The sequence below is a fragment of the Capra hircus genome, chromosome 5, assembly GCF_001704415.2.
Source record: "Capra hircus breed San Clemente chromosome 5, ASM170441v1, whole genome shotgun sequence".
Classification (NCBI taxonomy): domain Eukaryota; kingdom Metazoa; phylum Chordata; class Mammalia; order Artiodactyla; family Bovidae; genus Capra; species Capra hircus.
Genome location: NC_030812.1, coordinates 3,661,399 through 3,674,970, shown reverse-complemented (window position 1 = coordinate 3,674,970; position 13,572 = coordinate 3,661,399).

The window sequence follows — 13,572 nt, the reverse complement described above, 5'->3', positions numbered from 1 at the left end:
GCTATTAAAACCAAGTAATAAAATTAACTGAACTAAGAATCAGACTTCTTGATGTTTTATCCCAGTATTTAATACTGAAATAGGTTCAAACTCACTGCTTTCATTAAAATATTATTACTAGCAAAAAGAAAAGGTGTTTGTATCATTAATAAATTAATAAATGACATAAAATTAAAAAAAGAATTATTGGAATAATGGAGCTTATATATTTACTGCAGAAACTGGAAGAGTGATAATAGGTGAACCCAGAGCTGGAGCACTGGAAGAAGATGTCAGCTGAAGCACAGGCTGAAGAAGATGGGAAAGAAGCCACAAGACTGCAGGAACTTGGACAAGATTTCTTTTCCCAGGACTGCAAGTCAGAGGGATGGCTAAACCATCACGTCTGACTAGCACTACCTTAGTGGTGGTCTCTTCACTTCTGCTTTTCTGATTTTGCTCAGGTTCTTCTTAATAAGAAGCTCTAACTCATGCTAACACAAGGAAGGGGATTCCATGGAAAATATGTCTTGGCATTCCAAGTTGACTACTGACAATCCACTGCAGGCCCAGAAGCCAGAAATTAGCATAGGAGGTCATGCAAACATTTTCATCTCCAAGGGACCATTGCTTTTTCTGGAAAAACCTAACAAAATACATCCATCACTGAGATACACAATACCTACAGTCATAGACAGAAAGACATGCTCAGCTCAAAGACCTTGCCAATAAACTAAGTGACAGTGTTTTTCCTAGAAGTTTAGAGCATATTGATCATGTTGGCTCACAGGCATAGTTAGTAAGGTGATTGATAGGTATGTCAGGTCTAATAACAGGACATTTGTCTCACACTCTGAAAGAAAGTTGGTCTGCCTGATCAGCTTCTATATGAGTAATAAATCTCTTATCTGTCTGTTCACTTCTAAGGCCCTAATCTTTATAATACTAGTTAAGTACCAGGAGTTTAAAACCTTCCCTCACTAGATCTTCAAGTCATCTAACAATCATTGATATAAGTAAATATAAATGACTATGGAATGAGAAAAATAAACAAAACCAAATTTTTTTCAGCATGGAAAAGCTCTTTCCAAAGAAACATGATTTTGCTTACAAAATATTGGGGCATGATTATTATGCCAATTAATCTTACCATACAGAGAAGACTACCTATTTGTGAAATACAAAACAAATATGTGAAAATAAAATGTTCCATATTGTGATTTTCAATATTTTAAAATAACTTAATGTTCTTTCTTTAGAATATTATTTAAAAAATAAAATTTGTCAGCATTTTTTGTACACTGAGTCTCTTCCTAGAAGATATATATTTTTTCTCATTTCATGAGTTTAGAAATACATATATCTTATTGTAATAAAAATTTAAGTGAAGGATTGTGAACCTTAGACCAATATTAAAATAGAAAACCACAAGAGAGTAGAGACTTAATAAGCGTTCATGAATGTGGTACTTGTCTTTAAAATTACTATGTTGTTGCATGAATAGGAGGACATGAGAAAGTGAGGTTAAGAGAAACAGCAGTTATTACAAGATTGTGAGGGCTGAGAATGACGTTCAAATGGACAGTGAGGGCCTCCCTAGTGGCTCAGCGTTACGGATCTGCCTGTAATGCAGGAGAGGCAGGGGACCAGGGTTTGACCCCTGGGTTGGGAAGATCCTCTGGAGGAGGAAATGGCAAACCAGCTCCAGTAAGCTTGCCTAGAAAATCCCATGGACAGAGGACCCTGGCAGGGGTCCTCCATGGGGTCACAAAAAGCTGGACATGACTCACTGACTGAACAAAAAAATAAAAATAAAGGACAATGAAGATGGAGCAGATATGAATACAGTGTCAGATACAAGGAAAGATCTCAGAGCCTTGAAAATAAGCAAAATAGTATTAAATGTCTTGGTGAAGGATGAAATCAGTTGATGGCTTTGAGAAACAAAGTAAACAATGAAATCATTTTCTTAAAGCGGACCATTTTTTTAATTTGTATGAATTTGTTACAATACTTTTTCTGTTTCCTGTTTTTGTTTCAGAGATGAGACTGGTTATTGTATGGAGCTTAATCATCCCCTATATGAGAATATAAATTTAAAAATACTTGTTTCAGTTCAGTTCAGTCGCTCAGTCATGTCTGACTCTTTGCGACCCCATGAATCGCAGCAAGCCAGGCCTCCCTGTCCATCACCAACTCCCGGAGTTCACTCAGATTCACATCCATTGAGTCTGTGATGCCATCCAACCATCTCATCCTCTGTCGTCCCCTTCTCCTCCTGCCCCCCAATCCCTCCCAGCATCAGGGTCTTTTCCAATGAGTCAACTCTTCGCATGAGGTGTAGTACTGGAGTTTTAGCTTTAACATCATTTCTTCCAAAGAACACCCAGGACTGATATCCTTTAGAATGGACTGGTTGGATCTTCTTGCACTTGTTTAAAAAATGTTTTAAAATGTCTCAAGAAGTTTGGACCTAAATCTTGCTGAATTCTGTAAACATTAGAGAATTAGATGACTTACACTGTATTTCATTAAACTTAGAAGCATCTATACTTGAATATTTTCATTTTAGGTTTAGATTTATTAAAAAGAAAGCTGCAGAGATAGTGCAATTACTATATAATCTACACTCAGTTTTTATTTTAATTAATATTATATTTTAGTATGGTACATTGTCACAATTAATAAACAGATATCAACGTGTTATTAACTGAAGTCCATATAACTGAAAGCCATCCTTTCAGATTTCTGTAGTTTTCCTCTCATCTCCTTACTCTTTCTCAGGATCTCATCTAGAATAATACATTACAGTGAGCTGTCCTGTCCACTTAGGCTCCTCTTGATTGTCATAGTTTCTCATTTTCTTTAGTTCTGGTAGCCTTGATCATTTTAAAGATTACTGGTCAAGTATTTTATAGAGTTCAGGGTTGTTTGATTGTTTTCTCATGGTAAGACTAGAGCAATATATACTTGAACATTAAAGAGAAGAAGAAAGCTTTAAAATTGTCACTCAAAAATTATTGTGACCTAGTAAACAAATGTAAATTTCTGGGGAAATGAATAAAATTTATAATATGTTAATATGATATCAAAATATAGAGTTCAAAGAGCAGATTTTCTAGCTTTTTGAAGTTTCAGTCTATGATCATAAATATAAGCAATATGTAAACTTGAGAAAATAAGATTGTCTGTTTTCTTTTTTAAAAATTTCTTTCAATCTACTAAATTCATCTTACAATCGACTAACGTGCCATGACTTGCAGTTTTCATAGACTGGGCTAATCTACTGTGTGTCACAGAGGAGATCAAATAGTCTTTTCTGTCCCTCAGAACTCTGGAAAGCATTTGATTGAATATTCCCAAAGACATAGAAGGAAACTGAGCAAAAAGTTTGAAAAGTTGGTATAATAAGAACAGAAACTCCCTAAAGAATTTCTTTACATTTGTTGGAAACACAAAAGGCTAAGTGAGAAGAAAATAAATACATGTTGCTCTGATTTTCATAGTGGTTATTACAGTTAAATTAGGTGTGAATCAAGAAAAAAAAGTTAATTGCATGGATAAAAGTTGTACAATAAGTCACGAATAAAGAGGAGAATAAAAACCAGGCATCTGTCTGCTGCAGTCACTAAAATATCACACAGCTAGTTGATTTAGCAGTAACTGCATTCTCTTTAATGTTTTTTATTACATAGGTCTGCTTTTCACTATAAAAGAGAAAATGAGTGTAGGGAATTCAAGGCTATGTATAAATGATATTGGTTCTCACGTCTCTAGTGAATATGAAAAAATTGCAAGAATCATGTAAAAATGCCCTCTGTTTCACGTGACTTGCACTGTAGCAGTCCCCATTGCACAGTCCTATGCTTCAACTAAAAGGTAATATTACAGGGATCATTTACAAATGAAGATAAAAATAACAGAAGCATCCTTCACCCTGAGTTCTATTAGGAAATATGACTCAGAAGCACGTTTTCTTATTCTTCTGTTTGTCTTAAGAGGTGAACACATGTCTGGGGAGCATTTTAAAAAACGGAAAATGTAGCAAGGATGTTATCGAATGACTGGAGCATGATCTAGACATGTGAGGAATTCTAATTCAGGTGTTCAGGGAATCTTAAAAATGCAGTTCTTCTTTGAGAGCCAAAACAGCAGCTCATTAGTGACATTTTTTTTAATGCAAGAAAAGAGATGTGGGTTCAGGCTATTTGGCACATATTATACAGTAGAGGTTGCCTTAAAAACAAAACAAAACAAAACCAAACCAAAAACATAAAAACTGGGCGTCCAGGAAGTATGGCATGCTGCTCACCAACCATTCTTCTAGTTTGGAAATGATTGGCATGTATATCAGCCCTCTGGTTAGATACTCATGGTAAGAGGTACTGTTATGGTGCATGTGTGTGCATGCAGCGAGAAGGGGTAAAGTGAAATGTAGGAAATAGACACAATGCTTTTTGTATTGGGAGCTGCCCAGGTGGCCCTAGCAGGAAAGATGTAAGAGGCCTGGGTTCAGTCCCTGAGTTGGGAAGAGCCTTTGGAGAAGGGCATGGCAGCACACTCCAGTATTCTTGCCTGGAGAATCCCATGGACAGGAGCCTGGTGGGCTACAGTCCATGAGATTACAAAGAGTTAACACAGCTGCGTGTCTGGCCAGTCTGGGAAAACATGAAAGTGATTTGTCAAAATATAGATAAGAAATCTTTGCACCATTTATGCCACTAAATTTATCTACTCTTAATTCATATAAATAAAATAAAGTTCTAGTCAAAATTTGGTTTCTGACTTTTGCTTGGCTAATTTTTAATAGGACTTTTAGTTATTATACCTTATTATTTTAAATTTATATTGCCAGTAAATTTATTTGAGACTTAGGACTCCTTCTAATGATGATGACGTTTCAGTTTCTTCCAGTCTCTTTTAAAATTATTATTACTTTTAACTGGAGGACATTTGCTTTACAATGTTGTGTTGGGCTTCTGTCATACATCAACATGAATAAGCCATAAGTATGCATATGTCCTCTCCCTTTTGAGCTTCCTTTCCACCCCTCATGCCATCCCACCCCTCTGGATTTTCACAGAGCACCAGTTACTCCCTGTACAGCAACTTCCCATAGCCATGTATTCTACATATGGTGATCTACATGTTTCAGTGCTGCTTTCTCAGTTTGTCCACCCTCTCCTTTCCCCACTTTGTCCGCAAGTCTGCTTTCTGCCTGCATCTCTATTCTTGCCCTGCATGTAGGTTAACCAGCATCATTTTTCTAGATCCCATATATATGCTTTAATATGTATGTTTTTCTCCTTCTGACTCACTTCACTCCTTACAACAGGTTCTAGGTTCATCCACCTCCTTAGAACTGACTTAAATTTGTTCCTTTTTATGGCTGAGTAATATTTCATTGTTTATATGTACCGCAACTTCTTTATCCATTCATCTGTCCATGGACACTTACAAGATCTCTTAATATATGTCTCCACATTAAAAGAGGCTTGATAGAAAAAAAAAAGTATTCGAATCTTTACATGACCTTTTATTATATTTTTTAAACAAAACTAGAGCAAAAGAAGAATGCGCAGCAGAAGAGTAAAAGGATATTCTCTATAAGGAGCGGCAGCTTTCTGACAAACAGCTAAAAATCACTGGTTTATACGCTTGACTCAATTAAGTCTTAAAGGAGACCTGCAGTTGTGTGGAAAAACTGGAGTAAATATGTATTTGTGCATTTTTTTCAAGAAGCAAATCATTAAAATTTTTCATAGCATTTTGAAAACATTCTTGAGTGGATCCATGACCAAATCCCACATCTCCCTCCAGTACATCAGATTCATATGAGTTTTCCCAGACTTTTAAGAAATTAGGTCATCTGCGACTTACAGAACATTTTTGTAGTCAGATAAAACTTCAAGACTGTTGTCTTCAATGTTCTCCAGATTTCTATTTTATTCTACATTGTCTTAGAGATATTTTCATATTTTCACTGTTTTATTGGTTTGTTCATTTCAGTTTCCCAAAGTTGGGTGAATCTGCCTTTAAATTGTTATCAAAATGCTACTTTAAAAGGAAGTCTATTCCTTTTTTTCTTGTAAAAAGTTTGGGTTAGTTTGAAAAGCAGAATAAGCTATCTAGGGACTATGTGACGAAAGACAGGTATGGTAAGTGGTGTTATGTCAGGGACTTTCCAAGAGGAAGATCAGCATACCACTGCTTGTCAGGCCAGCAGAGCATGACAATGAACAATTTAAGAGCTGTCAGTGTTCAGAGATCCAGATAGATAAGTTAAAGGCAAAGCTGCCTGAAGTAGCAGTGTGATAGACATTAAGGGATTAGCTGCAGTCTCTAGCAGGTGAGAGGACAGGGACTGACAACAGAGAAAAGCAGGGGTTCCAACTTGGAGGGCTTGAGAAGTTCTAGGATAGGCAATATAAGAACCCTGGCAGAGGAGACCGGGGGCAATCACTTGTTACAGGAGCAAAGCATAATTCTCAATTTGGCCTCTATGGCTAGAGCCAGATTGGTAGCGATGAGAACTTGTGGCTACCATCTGGTAATGAATTAAATTCTTGCTGGCAAAAGAGAATTTTTGATCTAGAAGCAATGACAGGGTTGAACTTAATGCCAAGAAGTCTAGCAAAAGAGAAGTAGCCAAATCCAATGCTGTGGATATTTGACCTATTTCATATATATTTCTTTCAATAGTCATTAATTATATTATTTAATTAGGGACATTTAGAGCTTTCTACTAATAGGTCATCCTCTTATTATTGAGAACATATGATACGTAAAATACTCTTTATTTCTTACTAAACATTATTAACAATAAATTGAACCTCACTATTTTTTTTGGCATATAATTGCTTTACAATATTGTGCTAGTTTCTGATGTACAACAAATCGAACCAGCTCTGTGTATACACATATTCCCTTCTACTCGAGCCTCCCTCCCTCCACCCCATCCCATCCCTCTAGGTCATCACGGAGCACCACGCTCTGCTCGCTGTGCTTGTGGTAGCTTCCCACTAGCTATCTACTCTACACATGTGAAAAAGTGAAACTGTTAGTTGCTCCGTTGTGTCTGACTCTTTATGACCCCATGGACTATATAGCCCACCAGGCTCCACTGTCCATGGCATTCTCCAGGCAAGAATACTGGAGTGGGTAACCATTCCATCTGTTGGGGATCAAACCCAGGTCTCCTGCAGTGTAGGCAGATTCTTTACCATTTGAGCCACCAGGGAAGCCCTTATTTTACACCTGGTTGATGTATATATGTCAATGTTACTCTCTCAATTCACTGCAACCTCTGCTTCCCCATCTGTGTTCCCCTGTCGGTTCTCTACATCTGCCTAAGACTATTTTGATTTTGCAAAGTTTACAGCATCCACCTCAGAGGGAGTTACCTATTAAAATGTTCATCTCAGCCACTTCAAATTGTGAGTCACATATTCCATACCAAGAAATACAGAATATCCTTAAACTTTAAATGTTGCTCTGTTACCCAAACTTCACAACTAAAATGTTCCTTTTAAAGGAAAAAAAAATCTGTTAAACTTGTTAAATAATATTTTCAGTGTCTTACTTCCACATACTTTTGCTGAGACCGCCCCTTATTAAATCAGTCTGCCAAAGCATACATTTTTACTTATTTTCATTGCCTCTTCACAAGTTGGTACAGAAGTAGATGCTAACATTTTCTTATACAACATTCTTTTTGAAAAATATCTGGTAAATTATTTCATAAATATTAATTTTAAAATAAAGCATTCACTAAGAAAATTTGTAATCTATAATGCTAGTCAGAGTGTTGGATATGGTAGAGTGTTGATTCTACTCCTGAAACCTATTCTGAATAAGATGCTGCTAGTCTCTTTTGTTTTTTTTTTTTTTTTTGTATCAATCTGTTGACTTTGCAACCTGAAAGCTCTTGGTCTTTAATGATCTGTAGCACATCTGTATGCATAATACTGCCTTTCAAATGTCTCAACAATACGAAAACATTAGGCACGTATCACAGAGTTATTTTAATACATTTTCCATGCAACAATGCTTTTGCAAAATGCAACCCATTTTTGCATAATAAATAAGATTTTCCTGTGTGAGGATAATCAGGTAGTTATGCTGAATTAATGAGCCTTTTCTCTTCCTGACAGTCTTCAGATACAGGGAAATTTAATCATCTCTTAGATCTAGAAATAATTAGTTCTCTACCTTTGGTCACCCATTAAAGATTTCCTTACACTGGAATATCCAGGCCAGGCAAGCTCATTAACAAGCAACCCTCCAATCCATTGATTACATTATACAAAATAATGCTCTACTTGTCTATTCATTTGTATAAAGCCATTCATTAAAACTGAGCTACTCTGCATATAATGCAAATTGATTGTGCCCACTTGCCAATGTTATTTTTATTACATAAACTAACCTGAAAACATGTATTTTTTCTTTACTGTTCAAAGCAAAATTTTAAAAATGATCACAGGGAAATGATAATGTACTAGCTGGAATAATTTGGCTTTATCTCTTCAGAGGAAATCTTTATTTTTTTTTCCTGTTAATTGGAATCATGTTTTAGACAATATAACAATAGACTCCTATTGTCATAATTTTTAGACATTCCATCTCCTTTTCTGTTTATTGCAAGTCTTGACTGTGTTCCAGAATTCAGTCCTGATGCTCCATAACCATACAAATCCCCTATTCTGAAAGGAATATTCAATTCAAAAAGGGAGAGGCAGAGTATGAAATTCATTTAGATTAATAGCATATTTATTTAGCACCAAAGGGCAATATTCTTGTGAAAAGATGTTTTATTGTTTCTTTGAAATGACAAAGAAGCTAATGAGAAGGTGGCAAATCTTCTACCTTTGGCTATTTTTCTCTAAAGTTCTGGCCTATTTCTTACTGTGTTGTAGAAATAGTTGTTGGTTTTCTGTTTCCTTCCCTCTCTCAAAGCCAGTTCTTTCAATAGTTCTCTGTACTCAGGATTTAAAGATAGGAAGTTTGAGGGTTTCTAAATGTACTCAGCATTAGAAATGCAAGTACATGATGACTTCTTTGGGTGAGCATAAGGCTTGTTTTCAAATCTGTGTTTAGACATTTAAAAATATTATTATTTTTAATGTTTCTGATGTCAATAGAAGAATGCTTGTGAACAATGTTGTGCTTTTTTTGTTATTCTCTCCATTTTCTGGCTTGTTTGAGGGCACCCAGAAAATAAGAGTAAACTGACAAGATGCTCAAGAAAAGGCAGGATTGATTTAAAGTAAAAAGCATTAACAAGTGAACATAATTTTCAGCCTGTTTGGCAATGGCCACCAGAATAAAACCCCCAAATAAATATATATATAAATACATTTTTAGAAGGAAGAAAAAGAAAAGTATACCTAAGCCTGTTTATTTCAAGCTAAGCGAGCAAAGCAGTAGCTTCTTAACAGTGATCACATCACTTGTAGGACTGAAGCATTAAATCACCCCAAGCCCATCTGTCAGACAATCAGGAAAAATTTACGTTTTAGCTGGGTCTGTAGCACAGGGATCGAGGTATTCATAGGTTGCTTTCTTGTAGCATAAAGTTTAATGCACTGCATAGCATGTTGTTGAAAACTGGCCAAGACTGACAGGGACTTGGCAGACACTTTCTGGAGCTCCTAGTGCCAACAAGATGTCTTTGCTAGGTAAAAACAAATAAGAACCAAAATTCTTTCTAGCTCACAGAGATAAACGTTTCCTGGGAATTGTTGCGTGTTAGAGTGTTGTCCTAAAGCCTCTCATTTTGTGCTCTCATTCTGAGTTGTGTTTCTGTTGCAATTGGCTTCCCGCCTGGAAACTTGCTGTGCCCTACTGGGTTAACCATGATGGGCAGGTGGGATGAGGGAGCTCTGGTTGATTTGACAGTAGCATGGTGGCATTTAGGATGATCATTACTACAAGAGGGTGGCATAAATCTGTGGAAGGCAACTGATGTTTCAATCCCCACACACAATTCCCCTTTTAAACTGGCCTCTTGTCTTCTCTATCACTTTTCACTTTTACTGGAAATGCCCTCAATGGCCATTTTATAACCTGACATTGCCACGTCACATTATCAGCTTCAAACATAAAAAACAAAAAACAAAAAACCAAAGTGATCACCTTGTGGTAGGGGACTGGTAATTCAACAGAGTTAAGTCCATGTCCTTTTCATCATAGGGGACTGGAATTCAAAAGTAGAAAGTCAAGAGATATCTGAACTAACAGGCAACTTTAGCCTTAGAGTACAAAATGAAGCAGGGAAAGGCTAGCAAAATATTGCTAAGAGAACGCACTGATCATAGCAAACACACTCTTCCAATAACACAGGAGACAACTCTACACGTGGACATCAGCAGATAGTCAATACAAAGACAGGTTTATTATATTCTTTGCAGTCAAAGATGGAGAAACTCTACACAGTCTGCAAAAACAAGACCAGGAGATGATTGTGGCTCAGATCATGAACTGCTTGCTGCAAGATTCCAACTAAAATTGAAGAAAGTAGGGAAAACCACTAGACCATTCAGGTATGACATAAATCAAATCTTTTATGATTATACAGTAGAAGTGACAAATAGATTCAAGGGATTGTATCTGATCGACAGAGTGTCTGAAGAACTATGGATGAAGGTTCATAACATTGTATATGAGGCAGTGATCAAGACCATCCCCAAGAAAAAGAAAGGCAAAAAGGCAACATGGTTGTCTGAGAAGGGCTTAAAAATAGCTGAGAAAAGAAGAGAAGGGAAAGGCAAAGGAAATAGGAAAGACATACCCATCTGAATGCAGAGTTCCAAAGAATAGCAAAGAGAGATAAAGCCTTCCTAAGTGAAGAATGCAAAGAAATATAAGAAATCAGCAGAATGGGAAATACTAAAGATCTCTTCAAGATGATTTGAGATACCAATGGAACATTTCATGCAAAGATGCACACAATAAAGGATAGAAATTATATGGACCTCACAGAAGCAGAAAATATTAAGAAGAGGTGGCAAGAATATACAGAATAACTATACAAAAAAAAAGATCTTAATGACCCAGATAACCACAATGGTGTGGTCATTCACCTAGAGCCAGACATCCTGCAATGTGAAGTCAAGTGGACCTTAGGAAGCATCACTATGAACAAAACAAAGGAGGTAATGGTATTCAGCTGACCTATTTCAAATCTTAAAAGATGATGCTGTGAAAGTGCCACACTGAATATGCCAGCAAATTTGGAAAACTCAGCAGTGATCATAGGACTGGAAAAGGTCAGTTTTCATTCCAATCCCAAAGAAAGGCAATACCAAAGAATGTTCAAACTAGCACACAATTGCACTCATCTCATGGGCTAGCAAAATAATGCTCAAAATTCTCCAAGCTAGGCTTCGACATGAACCGAGAACTTCCAAGTGTTCAAGCTGAATTTTGAAAAGGCACAGGAACCAGAGATCAAATTTCCAACATGTGTTAGATCATAGAAAAAGCACAAAAATTCCAGAGAAATGTGTACTTCTGTTTCATTGATTGTGCTAAAGGCTTTGACTGTGTGGATCAGAACAAACTGTGGAAATTCTTAAAGAAATGGGAATACCAGTTCACCTTACCTGCCTCCTTTGAAACCTGTATGCAGGTCAAGAAGCAACAATTGGAACCATAAATGGAACAACGGACTGGTTCCAAATTGGGAAAGGAGTACTTCAAGGTTGTACATTGTCATGTGGCTTACTTAAATTATATGCAGAGTACGTCATGCAAAATGCCAGGCTGGATGAAGCACAAGATGGAATCCAGATTGCTGGGAGAAATAGCAATAACTTCAAATATCCAGATTACACCATCCTTATGGCAGAAATTGAAGAGGAACTAACTAGCCTCTTGATGAAGGTGAAAGAGGAGAGTGGAAAAAGCTGGCTTGAAAGTCAACATTAAAAAAACTAAGATCATGGCATCTAGTTCCATCGTTCATGGAAAATAGATCGGAAAATAATGGAAACAGTGACAGACCTTATTTTGGGGGGCTCCAAAATCACCACAGTGACTGTAGCCATGGCATTAAAAGATGTTCATTACTTGATAGAAAAGCTATGATGTTCCTGGACAGTGCATGAAAAAGCAGACAGTACTTTGCAGATAAAGGTCTGTGTATAGTCAAAGGTATGGATTTTCCAGTAGTCATGTACAGATGTGATAAGTTTGACCATAAAGAAGGCTGAGTGCTGGAGAATTGATGCTTTCAAACTGTGTTGCTAGAGAAGACTCTTGAGAGTCCCTTGGACTGAAAGGGGATCAAACCAGTCAATCCTAAAGGAAATCAGTCCTGAATATTCATTGAAAGGACTGATGCTGAAGCTCTAATACTTTGGCCACCTCATGGGAAGGGCTGACTCATTGGAAAAGACCTTGATGCTGGGAAAGGTTGAAGGCTGGCAAAGAGGGAGGCAGAGGATGCAATGCCTGGACGGTATCATCAGCTCAATAGACATGACTTTCAGCAAGCTCCTGGAGATAATGATGGACAGGGAATCCTGGCTTACTGTAGTCCATGGAGCTGCAAAGAGTTGGACATGTCCTTGTGTCTGAACGACAACATTTTTGACTCCATTTGCAAGTAGACAGGAGACTTCATCTCTTCTCAGCACTATCCAGGACTGTGCAGCTGCTGTCAGGGTTTGACCTCATGCTGGGCAGAACGTGCATTAAAGGTTCACATTCTTTATGTATGCTATGCTCAAAAGGGAGGCTGAAGGCCATATCTGGAGATTCTTCTGTATCCTCCTGTTAGTTATATTGGCTATACTCTGAGCTATCCAGCATTTTGGCCTGTGCTTTACAAACAACTATCTCCAGATAATTCCTATCAAATCTCTTTTAACCTGAAAGAGTGATACTCAAGGTTACAGTAGAATCACCTAGGGGGATTTTAATGCATAGATTAAAGCTCTCTGCTCCCAGAATTTCTGATTCAGTAGGTCCTGGATGGAGCCCGATAACTTGAATTTTTAATAAGTTTCCAGGTTATCTTGATGCTGCTGAACAATATGTGGGAAACCACTGACCTGGATGATCTGTATTTCCTTTTGGGCTGGAAGATCATCATGGTGAATTTTCCCTTAATCGCATTTCTCAGTCTTTCAAAATTGTCTCTTAACTTTTAAAGACAAACTTTTGGAATTCTAGAAAAACATTTTCTCTCTCACCAAAAGTCAAGTAGTTTTCTCCTTTTTCCTTAGTATATTTTGGATCTGTTTCAAACTGAGATTAATAAAATGAAATTGTTGTTTTTAGTCACTAAGTTGTGTCTGACTCTTTTGTGATCCCATGGACTGTAGCCAGGGATCCTCTGTCCCTGAGATTTTCCAGGCAAAGATACTGGAATAGGTTGCCATTTCTTTCTCCAGGGAATCTTCCTGACTCAGGGGTCGAATCCATGTCTCCTGCATTGGCAGGTGGATTCTGTACCACTGAGCCACCAGTGCTAGGAGGAAGAATTATATTTTCTTTTTCCAATTTCATACATACTTTCAACATGTAAAAATTAGGTATATGTTTATATATATATATATGCATGTATTTGAAAAGTATTTACTGATT